The sequence below is a fragment of the Rhea americana genome, unplaced genomic scaffold, assembly GCF_003343005.1.
Source record: "Rhea americana isolate MKP2758 unplaced genomic scaffold, rheAme1 scaffold_46, whole genome shotgun sequence".
Taxonomy (NCBI): domain Eukaryota; kingdom Metazoa; phylum Chordata; class Aves; order Rheiformes; family Rheidae; genus Rhea; species Rhea americana.
In genome coordinates this window covers 3414380-3434650 of record NW_028186601.1, presented here as the reverse complement: position 1 = coordinate 3434650, position 20271 = coordinate 3414380, and the positions used below count along the sequence as shown (strand labels likewise).

General features: G+C 36.4%; 1 protein-coding gene across 6 annotated transcripts in view; it reads left to right on the top strand.

The window, feature by feature from the left end:
• The window catches only part of OXR1 (oxidation resistance 1), a 266736-nt gene that overhangs the window by 5262 nt on the left and 241203 nt on the right, over positions 1 to 20271 (top strand). For 4 of the 6 annotated variants that reach the window (XM_085316304.1, XM_085316303.1, XM_085316301.1 and 1 more), the window contains exon 1: positions 2001 to 2019. The exons of 1 other annotated variant lie outside the window; for it this stretch is intronic. The gene's annotated coding sequence lies outside the window, so the exon portion shown is untranslated. Of the gene's footprint in view, positions 1 to 1613; positions 1702 to 2000; positions 2020 to 20271 lie in introns of those variants that run through there. One more of the 6 variants, XM_085316302.1, reaches the window with a different exon arrangement.

Sequence of the window (20271 nt, the reverse complement as noted above, 5' to 3'; positions counted from 1 at the left end):
AAAGAGCCACATATTGTCAAATTTATTTTCTTTATGAATGTATATACTGATTGCTCAAGATCTCTTTATAAAACTAAACTCATTAAATCTTTTACTGTTATGCATGTTTTTCAATCCTTGATTCCTATTTTGAGATTAAACAATTATTCTGTCACCTGGAAGCTGTACCTACTGTTTTGGATGCAAATGGTGACTTCCGCAAGTGTGCTTTACTTGAATGTTCTGTAACTTCACATACAACTAAAATTTCTAGGAGTGGAGGAGGGGAGTGGAACAGTCAATACTCTAATAGGGAAAGAATATAAAGCACTTTCTAATGGTGAGGCAGCTACAAGTTTTTTTTAGTACTTTGCTAATAAATCTAGACATGATCAAAAGTGAAAAATGAGTGAAAAATTTAAACACTGCTAGAGCATTATTTTCTTAATAAATCGTTGTGACGATTTGCCCAGACAACATACTGCTTATTTAGTTGCTGAATAATATTAACAATAATAAGCAGTGTCTCTAAGATGTATCTCTCATGCCTTTTCATCAGTTTGAGTAGCCTAACAATTTTTTTTATGCAGGCCCCAGAATGGAACTGCTTACATGGGCATCACTTTGATGGTGATGGAACTTTCCCGAGATAAGAACTTCATATTTTTTTCCTAGAAACCACAAATTAACTTATTTTATATATATTCCTAATACAATGTTATTTAAACACCTAATGGTCATTTCCTTTCTAGGAGTAGGATATACAGATCAGACCTTTGTTGTTCTGKTACTGCTGTTTGTTTTTTGAAAAGCAGAAAGCTGGACACCGCAGTGTAAAACTAACATCTTAAATGAAGCAGTCAGCAAAGAAGAATGTTTTTTGTAGTGTGCAATATTTTAGGTTGTTGTAACTACCAGTTGCCACAGCTGGATTTTCAGTGAAAGCTATTGGCAGAGATGTTAATGGTGTTAATAATGATGTTAAGCTGATTTTTCTGTAGGAGACAGTAACCTTGTTGGGCTATGAATGAGAAGTTTAGTTGCCTGTGATCCACCTTAAGAGTTTGCACTTTGTTCAGTAATCAACAATCAGAGAGCAAGGGTTTTCTGTTAACCTGGGATATAGCCCTTTCATCCGCTTGAAGAAGACTCAGCTGATATCTGTCCACTGAATGTGTAGTATTTCTAATGGAGCGTGTGAAGGAGAGCTGTGGCAGTTCTGTACCAATCACATGATACYTCTTTAAGTCAAAGTATGACCTTTGATAGTGTAGGCAACTTGTATGTTCAGTTGTACTGTTTGTGCACACTTATGTTCTGAAAGATGTTCTAGCAACTACTTTTATCGCATTGAGATAGGGTACCAGGAACAATCTTCTCTATCTTCACAGAAACAAAGAATGATTGAGAATGGAAGGGATCTTTTAAAAATTATCTAGTCCAACCCTCCTGCTCAAGCAGGGTCAGTTAGAGCAGGTTGCCCAGGACAACATCCAGATGGCTTTTGAATATCTCCAAGGATGGAGACTACACAGCCTCTCTGGACAGCCTGTTCTAGTGTTCATTCACCCTCACAGGAAAAAGAAAAAGTTCTTTTTCATTATTTTCAGATGGAGCTTCTTGTGTTTCAGGTTGTGCCCATTGCCTCTCATCCAGTGACTGGACACCATGAGAATAGTCTGGCCCCATCCTCTTTACACCTTCAGATATTAAAATGCACTGGTAAGATTATCCCCTCAGTTTAATCTTCAGACTGAACTGTCCCAGCTCACCTCAGCCTTTCTTCATATGAGAGATTAATCACCATTGGAAGATCCTATCTGTTAAACCACTGAACTGCTGAATTTGAAGAGATTTTATTGTGCTAGTGCATAGCATAGCTGCTTAATTTATATGCCTATTTTTTCCAGCCAATTTGTGTAAAATTTCCATTTATTTCTCTGTGAACTGGAGTTCTGGAAACACAGGAAAAGTCAGCTATCCCCAGTGCTGCTTTTATGAAAGCTTTTTGGGATGCACACTGATGATATGACTTCATAGGTAAAATATTGTTTGCTTTAGTACTCCTACTGTTAGTAAGACTAGAGAAACCTTTGTAAGAGAAAAAGCACAAAAATATGGCTGTAAGCCTGATGCTGTAAATATAGCCATTTTTTTTCTTAAGGCATTAATACAGCTKCATTTCATGGAGGCACCTTCTAAGATAATAATTAAAGTTATTAGTTATTCCTTAATCTAACAATAGCTGTACAAACACTTAAAAATAAATTATCTTCAAATTTCATGAATAATACAGAGAATACTAAATGTTATAGTCACTTAAATTGGTTTCACTTGTGAGTCTTCCTTATATTTTCTTTGTGATTTTAAATTATTAATATTGTTATATTTCATAAATCAATATTTATGTATTCCTGATGTAAATCTAATCCATTCTGTTGTTCGTATCTCTGGGAGTTGAATTCTAAGTTGTCTTATGCATTAACTTACATAGAAAAGGCAGGGCATCCATATTGTTGATACAAGCACATTCAATAATAATTAATCAGTGATGCTCTAGCTTCTGAAAAGGGGAGATGTAACAGCTTTTAAGTCCCTTTTAGAGAAGGAAATAATTCTTATTCAGGGACTACAAAGAGCAGTAGCAAGGAAAACGATTGTGATAGTAAACAATTGGGATCTGTCTCTGGGGATTTCTCAGTATTTTCTCTTTGTTTATGCCTACATCTTCCCCCCACCCACCTTTTTTCCGCCCCTTGCCTTTGATGTGTGAAACTCCACAATCTCTCTGGGCAAYCTGCTCTAGTGTTTAGCCACCYTCACAATAGAAAAGTGAAGAGTGTTTTCTGTGTTCAGATGGAATTTCCTGTGTTTCAGTTTGTGCCCATTGCCTCTTGTCCTGTCTTTGGGCACCACAGAGAAAAATCTGGCTCTGTCTTCTTTACAGTCTCTCATCAGGTGTTTATAACATTGATCAGATCTTGCCTAAGCCTTCTGTTCTCCAGGCTGAACAGTCCCAGCTTTCTSAGCATCTGCTCRCATGAATGATGCTGTAGTTGCTCGATCACAGTAGTGGCACTTTACTGGGCTTACTCCAGAATGTCCACGTCTCATGTACTGGGGAGCMCAGCACTGGACACAGCACTCCAGGTGTGGCCTCACCKGTGTGCTGAGTGGAGGGGAAGGATCACCATACTTGTTCTGCTGGCAGTGCTCTATCTAATGTAGCCCAAGATGCTGTTGACCTTCTTTGCTGTTTGCATTGCTGGCTCACAATCACTTGTTGCCCACTGGTACCCCCACAAACCCTGCAAAGCTACCTTTTAGCCAGTCAGCCCCCAGCACAGGGGGACTTCCTCCCCAAATGCAGAACTTTGTGTTTCCCCTTGTTAAACTCCCTGCTCACTTCTCCAGACCATTGAGATCCCTCTGAAAGGCAGCACAGCGCTCTGGTGTGTCAGTGTATCTGGTGTTTCACTCCTCTCACCTCTGTATCATCTGCAAACTTGCTGAGGCAGCATTTGGTAGCATCATCCAGCTCATTAATGAAGATGCTAAGCAGTATTTGCCCCCAGTATTTGTCCACTGGGGGACATCGCTGGTACATGGCCTGCAGCTAGACTTTGTATCACTGATCAGATCTCTGACTCCAGCAGCTCGTCCAGTTCTCAGTTTGCCTCAGTGACCACTTCATCAGCTTGGGTATGATGATGTTCTGGGAGAAAGAATCAAAAGCCTTTCTAAAGTCATGGTAAACATCCACTGCTCTCTCCTCATCCACCTGGCCAGTCAGCTGACATCTGCTGTTTCCATTCTAGAGAATAGCGAGCTATGTAAGGAAATGAGAGCGAAGGTTTAAGCTGAGGCTAACATGTATCGAAGCTTTACTGCTCAATCACTTTTCCACTTATTACTTCCAAATCTTCCTTTATGCTGTGCATCCACACTGTAAGCTGATAGTAATGAACAGGGAACGTATTTAATTGTTCTAGAGGGCTGCACACATTCAGCTGTTTCTGAAGAATTAAAGTGTGTTTTATTTTTATCTCCAAATTATTACCTGAAATTAATACTGATCTATCGAATCTGAGGCTCTGAATGTAGAATTTTCTCAGGTACTGCTTCTGTAATAGCTGCCTTACATATCTTCCCAGTGTAACCTTGGACTTGCTTTATCCTCCAGATAGACCTGAAATGTTGGGTCTAAAGCAGTAACAGTTTCACTGTACTACTTTGCCTCTGTGAATCTACCTCCAGGCACAGCTTTCCATTCATAGCATCCCTGTGCTCAAGGTTTCCAGAGGGCAGAGCTTTCACCTGAATGCACTCATATCAAAGAAGACAGGGTCAAGCAGGACTTCAGCATTTTTTTTTTCTTCTCAGCTGACAAGAGCTGCAGAAGTAGAGATTGCTAAAAGTGGGATTTTTGTATATATCGTTTGTGTTCTTAGAGTCTTTGCAGCATTGAGGCACTAGGATGTGATGGAGTTCAGGTAACATGAGGAAACATCCTAACTAAATAAGAAGAGCTGTACTTGGATTTGAGGACGATGAGAGAGAGGTTTTGGATCAGATTAGGACTTGGGTGGGCTGCCTGGACAGAATCTTAGTGTTGTTGGTATGAAAACTAGAACTAGGATAAGGTTTTCGAAACATGGTGAGGTGACTGGTGCATAGATCTGAACGTGGCTGGGGGAAGCTAGCAAGAGTATTTGGCAAGTAGAAAGAAATAGCGGAGACGGCAGGCCTTGGCAGAGTCTAGAAGGAATCCAAGGTTTCGGATTCTTGCTCTCCTGTTGTGATTCAGGGAAGCCCAATGTCATGGATATTGCACTTTGTTGTTCTACCTCTGTACAACCCTCTTTCACTTATTTTAAATTTACATTGTAAGCACCACAAATGTCAGAAACACGAGAACTAAATCTGCCTGGTTACCCAAAGTAAATGAAGACTTTTCCTTTTAACATCATTCTCTGATTGAACTGCTGTATCTGTAAAATGAAAGGCAGTACTAGCTGCACAATACAGCATATTGTAAGGATGTGAGAAGATAAGTTTATTAATGCTGGGTGAAATACATTGATATTGTAGTGATGCTCACCTGAGAGGTCCCTGAGGAAATTAATACTTCTGGCATACTAGCACAGGGTAAGTAGTGTGCAGTAAGGCCATGGATTCAACAATGCAGATAAGAATAGGTACTGGATCCCTTAACTGCTTATTCAGTAAACACTGTCCTTCCTGTTCTCTGTGTGGCTCAGGAGCCTTGGTGGGAAGAACTACTGTGAGAACACATAGCTGAAGACCGTATAAAGCAGTTTATATATCCTCTTTCTGGACATTTGCTCACCTGTGATTCTTACTTTATGAAAATAGCATCCACAGTATATGGAGAATTGTTTCTTAGTTCTCCCAAGATGTGCTGCCCTCATCAAATTATAATCAGTCTTCTGAATTAGGATGTCTCTGCAGCAGGGGAAAATGTCCCTTGCAGTACTAGCGTGACCACAGGAAAAGAGATCTGACAGGCCTTCTAATCATTGCCACATATAAGTAGTGGAGAGTAGGTAAGCATGGCAAAGAAAAAGGAAAATGGAAGTAAGATACAAGTGGCCTTGATTTTGGTGAGTGTGATGCTTTTCCTTTCACTCCCTGAGAGAAATAGAGCTTTATGTTACTACTTGTCTGCTTGAAGACTAACACATACACATTGTCTCCAACAGCATTAGCAGAGGTGTGCAAAACGGGTGGACACAGTGATGGTGGTAGCAGATGGTGTTGYCCGGGTAGAGAAGCTGCATGACTTGAAGGAGCTCTGAGTTTGCACAGAGCCTGATATGGTGATGAAATGTAACCAGAAAATATCTGCATATCTAGTTTGGTGCAGAAGTGTTGCACTGTGAACACCAAATTTCTCCTTAGTTTTGTCACCATCTGCTATTTGCTCTTAATCGGTGTTGCAGTAAGTTTTGAGCAAAACTTAATCATTTAGAAGTCAGGCTTGACCTAAATGAAGCTTCACAGTGGAGATACTGCAAATATATAGCTCTTCTAACAAGTACACAGAAAAGATGCTCTTACTTCCCACAGTATTTTCCAAAAGTTCCATCAATTTATTTCCCCAAATTTTCAGAGTCCTTTATAGAGACGTGTTCTAAAACCAGAGCACAGACAGAATGCAAGTTTGCTGCTGTTTTTCACAAGCCCTTTTTATTTCTTCGTTCACTTCTCACAATTTTTGTTTCTCAAGTATACCCAAAGGAAGAGTAAGAAGATACAGCAATGGGGGGTTGAAATTAATTTCCCAAAGGAAGACACAAATATTCTATGTTGTCCAACATGGTCTCCTGCGGGGAACATAAAAGACCGCTGATTGGAGCCCACTGGACTTTCTTCAGCTGAAATAACCATAAGTGAAGTTTTGAAGAAATCTGACAGTTGACACTGGTAGGATGGGAATCATCCCATTTCGGTGAAATGTGCAAAGGATTCCTGGCATCAGTTCTAATATTTCTTTTTTTTATGACTTCTAATTGCTTTCTGTTTTTCTAATTCCTCTTCCCTATTGTTTTAATTACAGCTCACTATGGCAAAAGTACTTGTCTCATTTGCTGTTTATCTGAATGAATTAAAGAAAAAATTAAAAAATCTCTATTTTTTTGTATTCCTGTACTTGTTCCACTTCCTTACTTAGATATCTATGAAGGAGAAATTCTGAAAAAAAAATGTGATATCTTTCATTAGGCTCTCATAGCTTCAACAATAATATGGCTTAAATAATTGTGAAAGATATATGGAAGAATTTTTCTAATATAAATTTTAAAGTATATGCAGTGTTTCAAATACCCAAGCTCATCAGAAGACTTCCCCGTGCCCCCCTTTTTTGGCCTTGTGCTTATTTGCTAGTCAGTTTGGTGTCTTTAGAAAACAATCTTGTGATTTGTACCTCTGCTTTCTATATTATAAAACTGAATCACATTTAGGTCAGTCTTCTGTTTTTAGTTTTCCCACATGCACATCTCCATAGAGATCTATTGATTTATAGCATGAAAAATTAGTAGCAGGATTTGGCTTTAAATGATGTATGTGTCAAACAGCATTTTTTTTTTGTTGTTTTTCTTTTTTCTCTAGGGTCTGTAAATATTTTCAAGGTGACTTGATCAATTTGCATTTGTCAAAGTGAGCCAGATTTATACTGTATGAGGCCAAAGCAGTTACTAATGTGCTTTAATGCATATGTTAATACAGTCCCTTCATGTAAGCACATGATTATTAGAAGAATTTGAAGGAGAGTCTGAAAAAACTTGGAGCCTTTTGATGAGTAAATTAACATAAGTTATACCAATCTACTGAAATAAAAAGGGCTTAATGCTGGGATGGTGTAAGGCAATAAAGCTGATAAAAGCAGCTTATAGTTTTCCAAATGCTTGTACCTGACATTGTATACCCCCATCCTCACATGGTAGCATGACACAAATTTCAGTACACCAAGCATTCAATTTCCGTGCCAGGATTAAATTACTCAAGTTTGTTTGGAGTTCTGGACTGTTGCAATTTTAAACCGCTAGTGTTTTGTCATGTGTTCTTGTTTAGAAAGATTCCTATTCTACTTAATAAAAATTGAATTGTGATAAATTAATGATTATGGCTATTTTTATGAGCTGCAGCACATCTGAAGCCTGCAAGTTTGTTTATTCTTAAGGTGCACCTAACTGATTAACTTGAATGACAGTTGTTACTGCCTCTTCCAGTCTGTTCTTGGCGTTCTGCTGTCTGTATATAAATACCTCTCCAGCAGATAAAGGGAAGTAAAGTAACAATATGTTCTTTAAGAAAACCGAGGTAAACATTGCCCTCTCAATCTTATGCAAGAAACACAACGTTATTCCCGAAGAACTTTGATCTGTAGCGCTCTGAGATGAGTGTTTCCAAATACACAGTTGTATGAAATACACAGAAACCCAAGAAACTGTTGTCTTCAGTTGACTGGTTGGTTGTCATAGCTAARACAAAACTACTGCAGTATTTTATGGATCATTCCTTAATATGTGGCATTTAAATAAAGTTCCTGTTTYTATGAAATGCTCCTTTGTGTTACTTTTTGGGGGATACTGTCTTAACATCAGGCCCTTGATGTTGAAGAGAGTGTGCTCCTATAGCTCTGTAAAGTATATACATCACTTTGTATGAGCAAAAAGTTTGATGTTGTGCAAATGAGGATTTGCATTTAGACAATATAACTATCCATTCTTTAAAGGTGTAGAAGTATGAAATTATAAATCCCAACAAAGAACTTAAAGTGGCCACATACCTCAAAACATCTGTTTTTTCCATCTGAATAATCTAGCTTGTCCCTGCAAATGGATGTATAGTTTTAGGACAGCTAATAGGTCAACGTAATTTTTATACTTTTTGTCAAAATTGCTGATTGGGAGAGAGAATTTATGTGGGAGTACTGGGAGAACACTTACCAAATTACAGTAATCTGCATACCCACGATCATAAAGCGTGACTCAGGACTCTGGTCATTCAGAGGTGAGCTACAAGAACAAAATTTAATTCTGAGTTTGAATTACGGTATTAACCACTAGAATTTGAGACGGGACACTGTCGTTCAATCTATTTTAGGGAAGTACTAAATTGAAATTCACACCTGGATTTTTAGTTTTTTTTCCTGCTGTCACAAATTATCCATGTTTGGAGGTACTAGTTCTAATTCTTTCCTGCCGCCATTAAAAGTCTTTACTCTGGACCTTATGATTTAAACCCAATAAAACTATACACAMCAACTTTACTTTCTTCTTGAAACCAAGATACTTTGTTTCCATTAAATGTTAGGTCAGAAGGATCTTCAGGCTAGAACAGAATTATGGGAGACAGACTTTGACTTCATTTTAACATACGGAAGCCGGATAATTTTCCTTAGATCGACTCCGAATCCAACAGGTGGTGAAAGAAAGGTTCCTTACATGTCTCACTGGAGGGTCAGACAGTATCTTACAAACAGCTTTGAGCCATGTGTGAAGAATATTCCTACCTTCTGTTCATCTATAGAGAAGCAGACATAGCATGTTTATATTTATATTTAATAAAATTTAATCCATATGTATTTCTTGTGCTTTTACCTTCTGGCTAATTGCTAATGTGGAACTAAGCTGCAATAGACTGGACATGCATGCTATCAAGGGTACTAATCTGTATTTTGTGTGTCAGTTCTACCAGCATAAAGGCTTTTTCCGGTGATCCATTTGGAAGGGATCCAAATGTATTTTTGTGGGCGGAGCGGTGAGAGGAGGTTGGAACAGAGCATTGGTTCTGTGATCCAACTCCTTGAACACTTCAGTTKTGGCATTAATAGAAACAAATGTTTTAGGTTTGTTTTCCCGTGGGGTGTTAAGTTGCATGTGGGAAAAAATTACTTGCATAAGTTAAGTTTTTGCACAATAGTATTTTGTGTTACTCCTTTGTTTTGCAAATTTCAGGTAGCTCTGCTGTGCTTGCCAGTGAAATAAGCAGATCACAGGCATAGAGCAAAACCCTTCATTCTTTTCCAATTAATTTAACTCCTGCTAAAATCCTGTTTGGGAAGGAGTGACCTTGAAACATTCTGGTTCACAGTTCAGGTCTTTTGGGTTATGTTGACATATATACTGAGTAACTTGAATAAAAATAATGAGTAGACAGTTTATTCTGTTGTTTTGTTTTGTCAAATTGCTCATCATCTTCTTCAAGTGTTATACTGGTGTTAATTTTTTCAACTTCATATGTTTGTAATRGAAAAAAATTAGTATTGTGGAGACAGTAACATCATTTGATATTTGATTGTTGTAGTTGTTACTTAAYACTATCAGCACAGTCATTTTATAGATGATCTGTATAATATATTGGCATGGGCCAAAGTTTCCCCAGTGACTCAGATGCAGTTGTAGTAATATTGGTGCAGGCAGATTCCTCTCTTAGTTAATGAAGTTGTAGTAGTGCTAGTGAATTCATAAGCCTGCACAAACATTATATAAATAACTTTTGACAAATGTTGAAATTTTATTTCAACTAAGCAGTAGTGCTCTTTTTTTTTTGTCAGTCTSTTGTTGTTATGCTTACATTCACAGAGTAATAAAGGTAATTTGTGTGTTCATATATTTTATTGAGATAGTGGTGAAGTTGTCATTTTGGAAGGAACATACTCTGTCACTTCACTCTTCTGATGTCCTGAATCACTTTGCAGGTGCCATAGTTGGATATTACTGGAAAAGATGCCGAATGGAGACATTCTGAGATTATGTGGAAATCACTTGTAGTAGTCATGGTGTACCTTAGAGTAGAAAGAAGAACCTATTTGTGCCCAAATATACAAAGCTTGAATTCATCTGATGATGGTGAAAAACTAGTGTGCATGTCCTGTAAGTGTCATTGACTGTGTTTCAACAAAGCAATATGGCTTTCTGAAAAAAAATAGTTCTGGAGTTATTTATTATACTGTATCAGTTTTATCTGAATTAAGAGAAAGGAAACAGAGTGGTTTTAGATTAACAAGATGTACAAAGCCAAACTGTAACAACAGAATCCCATTAGACATCTAAAAAGGAAARGCACAAGAAAATACCTGAATTGTCTGTTTACTGTGTTCTCCCTGTACCTTCCAGGATGTTGTTTTTCTGCAGTTCTGGGTGGAGATCACTGCTAAGAAGAGTAATAAGATAAGCCCCTTTTGGCTAAAAAAAGAACCTTGGTACTAAGCTTCAGGATGAAGCACATGTAGGCTCTCCTTTGAACTTGCACCTGCAACTRCACAAGTAAATAAAAACTCTTCCTGCTCAGCTGATGAGCTCTAGGGATTTCCATAGTGGTCCTTTGTTATCGTCTCCTGAGAACAGACCCATAAAGCAACCATTTGTCTGCAACAGSAGTCAGACCGGCCATGTGTCTGTCTAACCGTAACTGAGTGATCTTTCAAAATGTTTTGTACCAAAGTGAAAGAAAAAGAAGAGAGTTTTGTAGTCTGGAATAAGCGATTAAGGATTTTTAAACTACTGTTTAAATGGAAATGGACGAATAGGAAATAAGTGATTCTTCATTCTCTCTTGATTTCAGTTGCAGTTTGATAATCCTAAAAATAAGATCTCTAAGCAATGTCATAACAAACAATAACAGTGTCATGTTCCTGATGCTTGAGCAAGCAAGACTGCTATTATTGATGTCATTATTATTTATATGGAATTGAATTCAATGATGAAATAGTTCATCCTTTTGTTTTTTTGTATAGAAATGTAATTATTTTAATTTCCATTTTAATTATGACTTGTAGAAAAATATGAAGTTAGAACGTAAAGAAGCAACTAAATACGTATTTTATAGAAAAAGATGAGGAAAACGTAAAGCAATGTTAAGTTTTCATGAGAAATGAGTTAACTGCATAACTGGCTATATTAAGAAGGGCATAATTAGAGCCAGTTTTATTTTCCTGTATCATGAGCTGAGATGTCCTATGTAGGTATTTGTAAACATTACAATTTTGCAAATGTAGATGGCAGTACAGGGAGCATATGCTTCACTTTTTCTTTCTTTTTGATTTTGGAGCATTATCGAAACACACAAATAGACAGTCCTCAATCCATCTTAACACTGAATTACTTGTCATTTCCCTAACATTTTCCCATGAGCTTTCTTTCTCCAAGATCTCTTTCCAATTACCATTTACTGTCTTTCAGCACTTTTTGCACATCGATTTTTTAATGGAAATACATTTATTTAATATGCCTGAATTCATTAGAGCTCATTTCCATCCACAATAGTGTAAAAAATTTGGTCTAAAAGTTTGTAAGATCGATAGAATATAATGAAATTAAAAAATAATAGTAGAGATATTTAGAGTTCATAGTTTCAAACTGTTCTGAAAAATCAAAAGAATTAGTCCATTTCTCTTTTAAATTGCTGCAGAAGTTAAAGCGTCACCAGATATTTCAAGAAACTAGTATTTTGAGAAAATTTTCAGTATCATGATGTAAATTAGCTTCATAACAATACTGGTAGTGATAAAAACAAAATAGAATGGCTTAAAAAACATGTCTGATACTTCTAGCTCTTCGGTTGTCCCTAGATATGTAATTGGTCATATACTGTCAGAAAAAGAAGAAAACAAAAGAAATACCACAATAAAAGTTTATTCACCTGTAACGTTATGGGCAAAGCAGTACAGACTGTTTATGGTAACACTTTCTTATGATTAAAGATCTTGGGAGTGGAGTTTTCAATATTCTTGAGCAGCTGACGTAATTTTTTWAAGTGGAATTGAATTCAATAATTGTTGTACTTGAGTATCTAAAATGCTGAATTCGTATTAATTCTTAGAAGTTCAAAATACTTGGATCTTTATTGAAACCAGTARGAGCTGTATGTGTTCAGTACTGCTGAAAATCAGACAGAAAGATGCATGCCTGAGCATGGTGTTTACAAGACCTAATCTCTCAAGGCTCCCACATTTAATTGTTATATTAGATGAATAATAAATAGCTAAATTTGGCTTCTGCTCTACATTGCCGGTGGAGGTGTCTGTCTATCCACAGATGATAGTGGCTTTTTGGCAGATTACCTTATTTTCTTATATCAACCTTTGCAGATATTGTGTGAGTGTCTGATTTTTGGTCTAAGTTTAAGAACTGTATCTTCAGTTTTCATGTTTTATAAATGACAGCACAGGTCACTCTCGATGGTATCACTGTAATTTTTTTCTTGTTTATCTACATGTTGTAGGAAAATTAAAAACAGAGAGTTGTTCCTAGATTTTTGGCCACAAGAATGTTGGATGTTAGAAGTATGCTAACAAGCTTTTCATTTCTCCCAAGAGACTTTAGACATCTATTATTTTTGAAACAATTTTKCCTACTTGTGAATTTCTCCAGTTGTATTCTGTTAAATTTCCCAGCTTCCTAAATATGAATCTTATACTTCCCTGTGTTTTTGATAGGCTGTAGTTCTTACTTAAATGACTTCCTTGTCAGTGTGGTTCATATTTTTCAACAGTATCTCACATTTGACAAAATAAACCTGCAAGCTGTTTCATTACTGCAGTGGTGAATTTTAATTGGGTTTATAGCTTAATTTCTTCTTTATGACATTAGTTTTATGAGTCAAGAAGCTACCTTCTGTGAAATTAGGGTGCCTTTTCTCTTTGAGTGAAATAAATTGCTTACCAAAGAATAAATACTGATTTTACAGTCGTCTGTTAGGGAGTTTGATAGTTTTTTTGATCCAGCTCTGACTTTGCGATACCACATTTCCTTAGTATTTCTGTGATCTGTCTTTCAATGAATGAACTGATGTTAATATCAGAGTCATTCATCACTCCAAGTCATCCCAATTTAATCTTTGTAAGTGCTTAGGATAAAGAATATTTAAGGATGAACAAGTGTTTAGGATGGCTAGTACAGCCTTAAGTGTTCTGCCCATCTCTGTGCTTCTTACTCTGTTTAGATTTGAGTGGGTATAATTTTGGCTGCAAAATTTTATGCTACTTGTTATTCATTTAGTTGAAAATTCCATCTGGAGAGGATATTAATCCAAACTGTTATTCTGGTGAAATTTGTTTTGAACTTACTTGTTTTGGAGTAGTACTGACTTGACCTGAGGTATGGTAAATAAAAAGTAACTACTTTTTCTTTTTTCTGTAAATTTATATACAGCTGTGACCTTTCAGAGGGTTCCATATCATGTATTTGATACATGCCATACTGTACGCCTGTCTGCCATTTTGTCTTTGTTTCAAGCATATTTATGTTCAATGAATTCATCTTTTCCTTAATTTTTCTTTCTTTCATAAGGTCAGTTCAAAAGAGTTGCTCTGACCTGGATTTTTTTGCAAATTCTTTATGTGCTATTTCTGTTGCACATACTACTTAAAAAATCTGGTTTCATATGTAGGGAAAAGTTTTTTTTTTTGCTAAAATTGTAGTTTAACTGTCAAGTGAAGTATTGTGTCATTCTTTATTTCCATATGTAGCATTTCAAAGTAGATAATGTAGAGCAAATCTTTTTGGAGCAAATTCTTCCAGTATTTAAAATTCCTATCATATAACAGAGGATCGATGTGAAGTATTATTGGAGAGAATAGTTTCTTCTGCTATTGTCAGATTAGTCCTGAGACTTGTTTTTCTAATTAACAACAACAAAAAAAGCCCAGCAGTATAATTTTATTTAAGGGAGGAAAACTGGGAAAAAATGCATAGTGAAGATAAGGCAAAAGGACAAGTTCCTGAAAGCAGGTATAATGAGTTTTAATTTCTCGTTTTAGGTTTTATTTTTGTTTGTTTACCATTTAAACAAAAGAAGATATGGTAAGACCCATATTTGCAGAAGGAATGAGCTCWCCTTATACCTAGCCTTTCCCTGCATTTTTGCTGTCACAAAATATAATAATGAGATCGTAGGCTTGTAAAAGTAAATAAAAATGTAATAATTAAAAAGGCTTGTAGAAGTATACAAAAATATAATAATTAAAAATATAAGCCTAATCAGATACAAAATCTGATACTCAGCAGACTCTTTGAATGACCTGACCTCTTTTTTTCACAGCCTCATGGGAGATGATCCAGCATTGTCTTGCTTAATCAGTCTATCTGTTTTTCAGAGCTTTTCCACTCCTTTTTTTTCTTCTGGGAGATTGTAATTTCTGGCAGAGATGCCTGCTGGCAGGTGCCTCTGGGAGAAGACACAGAACCAGAGACACCATGATTATAGATCCTGTGCAGGTATCATTGCTTGCAATATGGGACAGTTTGGTTTCTGGTAGCTCATCTTTCTGAACATATCCAAAGCCGTGATCCATATGCCACTGCAATTTGTTCTCTCTTTTTTTCTTTTTTTTCTTTACCCACTAGGGCCCTAGTAGAAAATGTATATTATCATAAGCCAATGTAACTTGAACTATGCTAGCTTGCATTCTCTTTATCTCGGGGATAGACTAAAGGCTTAGAAAAAATAATTAGTATTTATTTAATTTAATTAAAACCAAAAGACCTATATTAACAGTTTTTCTCAATTTCTATTTATGCATAGATACTGAGTTTTTCATTTCTATCATCATGTGCTCCCTTAATGTTAGTCTTACTGAAAGGAAGGATCTCAGTTCTGTGAGTTGTATAGAGAGCTGTACTGYAAGTTCGAGTTTCTGATGGAAGCAAATATGCTTTCAGTTTTAGTTACTGCTTCCCCAAAAGAGGTGTTGCAGGCTGATTGCAATACTCTACATAAGTAGCGGGCTGCAGGGTGACAGAAGGGGCAATCCAGGCAATCCACTTAAAGCATATCTTACTACAACTTTGCTACACTTAAGACATGAGCCACTTAAAATGAAGTGCACTATGAGATCKGTTAAACCATGTGCTCCACTAAAGTTAAACATTTTAAAGAGTGGGTTCTGTGTCAGTTCATTCATTGATGGGCAAARGTATTTTGACTGTAGTTTACACTGATGAAATATGTTCTTGATAAAATATAACTATCTTCTCAAACTTTTGAATTCCATTTTTATCCACAAGATAGTATTTGATATATCCAGATACATAAATTGTGATTTCTATATACTTGTGCTAAGCAACACTGCATACATTTTACTGTGAATTCAGGAAATATGTAGAGCASCCTTAAATAAATTTACACTGTTGAAAAAAAGGAGCCATTTGTATTTTTGTAAATGAGGTTCTTTAGCTATGTCAGAATTATAAACAGAAACTCCACTTTAATCTTACTCAGTAAGGAGCTTTCAGGATTGCAAGTTAGCAGATTCATAATCTGACTGTTTGTAAACAGATACAATTGTTGACCTTGTTTATAGTGAATGTGCTTCATCATTATAGCTTTAGAGGAGTGTAATACATTTTTCCCCATTACTTAAATTATGCAGCTAAAAATGGATACAGATATTTCTGACGCATATTTCTCAAATAACTGCATTATCCCATAGCTGAAGACTTAGTGCTGTTTTCATTTTCTTATGCAATGCAATGCTTTTAATCCTGAGCGATCAACATCCTTTAAGAATTAGAACATGCAGTTTTTCACTCCACTTATTTTTATGAGCACATTGTACACGTTTGTATTGCTTAGAAAACAATTTGAAATAAATTGATTATTAACCAGCTGTATTTGAGAATTCCTTTGTTCGACCTTTTTAATACTTTCTATTCTTGTTTTTATTATTCAAAATAAATGTTGTTCATCATTTAGCTGGCTAAGAAAAAGTGCACACAAAACTTAAATTCTCATCTTTAAAGTGCTGAATGTTAATTGGGTTTTTCATTAGAAAGAATGCTTCTGTCCTGAGAGGCTGTATGGCTAGTATAATTATGTTAAAGCAAAAGAGATCAGCAAGACTGAGGTTATATCAAGTAGTTTTGTTTTCTGATTAGTACTTGAAAAATTAAAAACGATTAATATTTTACATACCATAGCAATATGTTTTCCTGTCCAGTGGCTCATATCTTTCATTTTCATCCAGAAAATGTAAAATAGAAGTTGTTTAGTGGGAGTATCTGAGACTTCTCATCCTTTGAGAAGGATGAGATGCATCCTTCACTTTCCTTTCCTTTCTGTTTTTAAGTTGGCCTAAAAAGTGACATATTGGGCAAACTGTTCCCATTTTTTYCAAGAAAATAGGGCCAGACTTCACAGGCAACATCTTTTTGCACTTTCCTAGATCTAGTTTCACGCTTTGTCAATCTTGACTGTCCGTGATTCAACAGTGCTTCGTTGCATCCGTGCGGTGATGGTATTACTGTTAAAATTTGTGCTGGAAGTTAGATGCTGGAGGCTTTTCCATATTTCATGCCCTTTCAGGGTATCAGCACCTGATCTGTGCATTGTAGTTGCAGAGGGAGGGCATAGAAATGACTATAAATGTAACTACGGCTCTGTAGCAACTCATTTTCTTTCTGCTTGGCCTTTTCATCTCATGATTTTAAAAACGTCAGATTCACAAACAGGTAATCAGTTACTCAGTATTATTCAGAATTGCTAGGTGCAGCCAACTCCCACTGCTAATAGAGAAGGAATCCACTTGCTTTTTTAACCAAAAGTCTACCTGATACTGACCAAACAGCAGATAACAGGGTATCATGTTAATCTGATCTGATTTTAATTTTATATTAATTGATATTTTCTTTTAATTCTCACAAAGAGATTTTTTAACTTAAATAGATTTAGTGTAGGAATTAAGCATGTTAAAGAAGGGGGAAGCATGTTCCCTTCCATTTTAGAGATTTTCAGAGTAGACTAATTGGGTTATCTCAACTTATGTTTTATTTGCAGGTCTGCCCCTTCCCAGCAACACGCCAAGTCACTACTAAATGGCATGCTCCAGGCTGAGTCTGCATCTTGAGAACATTTTGCCATAATCCCACTAAAGTTTCAGATTTATGAAGCCTTCCTGTGTCTTGCAGGAGCTGCTGTACTTCACAGTTTCTGAACTCCTGCATCTTCCTGATAAAGAGACTGGGTCTTGATATAGGGGAGCATTTCTCCAAATTGTGCAGCACTTTGTGAGCTAGCATATTGCTTCGTACTGAGAGGATTAATGCTTAGTAAAACTTAATTGAACAGCTCTGAACCATCTGTCTTCCACTTGCTTGCTGCCTTGGCCCCATGCCTCTTGCATTTCTGAGAGCAGTGTAGCCCAGGTTCACAAGAAGATCTGACTGGGTGTGAAACCTAGGATGAAACCATCGAAGTAGGCATTATGGATCTTGCCTACAGGTGTTCTGGTTTCTTTGGATCATTCCTTACTCAGTTTGGCTGAATGCTGATACTTTCAGCATTCAGGTGCTGAATAGCATCTTAGTCCATTGGAGTGAGTGGAATTACTTAAAAAGTTAGGAGCTAATCCCTGARGTGAGTTTCAAAATCTGTTTCAACGTAATCTGAAGAAGTCTGAAGGAGATGTAGTGAGAAATATGAAAACAAGCATCTTACAAAACATGACATTTCTACTCACACACACACAAAAAAGAAACATAGTGTTTTTGGTGGAAAAGTTTTGGTCACCTCCAKTTTGACTTAAAATGTGTTGCTAGTGCCCACTGTTCATAGAAAATCTTTGGATCTCAATGGCCCGTTTTTCCATGTGAAATCATTTTGCATTGCCTTTTTTCTCAGTTAATTGTAATGACTATCAGTGACTCTTCTAGTTCAGCTTCTCTAGACATTTTAAATGAGTAAAAGTAAAGTAGAAGTTCATTGCCAGTAACATTTGACCTGCTAGTTGTATAAGGAACCAGGAGACGGTCTACAACATGCAATGGCATAGTTGTTTCCTGGGTATATACATTCCATTTTGTATCTTTGGAAGATTAGATGTCATGAATGGAAGAACTGATATCTTTAGAGGAGAGTTAAACAAGTGACCAAATAAAAAAGATCTCATGGGAAGAAATTGCTTTTGGTACWCTGAATGTGTGTAATACAGAATGAGAAAGATTTACTAGTGTTCAAAACTATAAAGAGAACCAAGACATTCTGGCCTTTTTTCCTTCTGATGCCACTGTAAGCACTCACTTCTCATCAGCCCTCCCCAGATTGGAGTTCTGTATTTTTAGGCATTATCTTACACGTCACCACGTTACTGCATGCTGCCTTCCCTGCTGAGAAACTATTATAACACAGTGGACAATAAAGACTGCCCACTGTGATGAATGTTGGCCACCCAAGGGCAATGACATTTTTCTATGACTTCAGTTCTGACTGGCTGGCTGTGCCTCCCAGGAGACCTACAAGAAAAATCTCAATAATAAATTGATTCTCAATTTTGTATTTATTCTTGGCTGGTGCAATAAATAATGAACCTTAAACACAAGAAAAATGTTATACTTTGTTGCCGTGTACAAGGAAACCGACTAAAACAATTTTGCTAAGAAGCAAGAAGGAGCTGTTTGCAAGTTATGACAAGTAAAAGAAAAATACTTTTTTATTCTTCCCTATACAGCTTTGATAATTTTTACAATAGCTTGGAAAAATTGTATTTTAGCTTCTGACTTGTGTGTGGTTGCTCCAAGCTGCTTATAAATTCAAGTTGGTAAAGACTTCTCATTGATCAGACTTTGATTCCTTCTTATAGACAAAATAAACCCAACAATACTGTAAAAATTTAGCTTCTGGTAGGAACATGTTTTTCCTGTATTTACATAATTACATCAGAAATTTATGAATTCTTGTTGACATTGGACATTTTGTTTTAATCTATTTATAACTGAAAATTTGTTTCTGTTTTAGTTTGATGCTTGATTTTTATTTATTTTACATTTAGTTTTTGATTTGCCTTTTAGTTTTTCCCAGTGTCTTGAAAACTTAAAATGACACAAACTGTAACATCAAAATTTTAGAAATTTAAATATTTAGCAAGGTTCTCTTGCTGTTATTTTCATTCTCTAGTTTTCAAATATTGATTTTTTCCCCCAATTTTTTTTCTTGCCAAGAGAAAGCCAGTATCACACTATCTTTCTTAACAGAATGAATTGAGAATGAAAAAATCCTAGGTTATTTCGATCRTTCCTACAGCAGTAATGTGCTGATCTTTTGAGTCAATGTTCTAGGCTTTTGCTACAACAAAACCAGAGTAAGCTTTACCTGCTTCCATTTCTGAGTATATCTCTAGGTGTGTAGAAAACTTCTCATTCTACTCTGCAACAGATGTTTCTAATTACTTGTGGTCTTGAAGACGAACAGGGTGTCGTATTGATTGCTTGGGTACTTGCAAAACCTGTATTGAAGACTGACTTTATTGAAGTTGCAGGCGCTTGCAGGATTGACAGTGGCTGCATGTTGTTGTCAGTCAGAACATTCCACAGCACTGTAGAGTTGACTTAGCTTCTCTTTAACTAGAATCTGGAAAAAAATGGTTTCCAAAGATTCTTAAATAGTTGTAATAAATTTAAATTTAAAATAGTGTGCAGTAAGGCCAGGAAGATACACAGGAGCAATTTCACTTATGCACATTGAGTAGTTGTGTCAGCTTTTTAATCAGGTTTGCCAGGAATTGCRGATTGCCTGCATGTTGCCTGACATGCCTGCTTGCTGCAGACTATTAAGTCCCTGCAAACAGGGTTTCCCAGGAACAGCTCTCACTGCTTCTTTTGCACTTTTATAGGAGGCAGTTTTAAATCTCTGGGCTTTCTGAAGCTGTCTTACTAGGTGAAGGTGAYCCACTTCAGGAAAGTGCACCACAAATTTATCAGTTTTACCTATACTCTCAACCAACTCTAATGAGCTTAATGTATTACCCAAAGCAGAGGCTTTTTCCTCATTGCA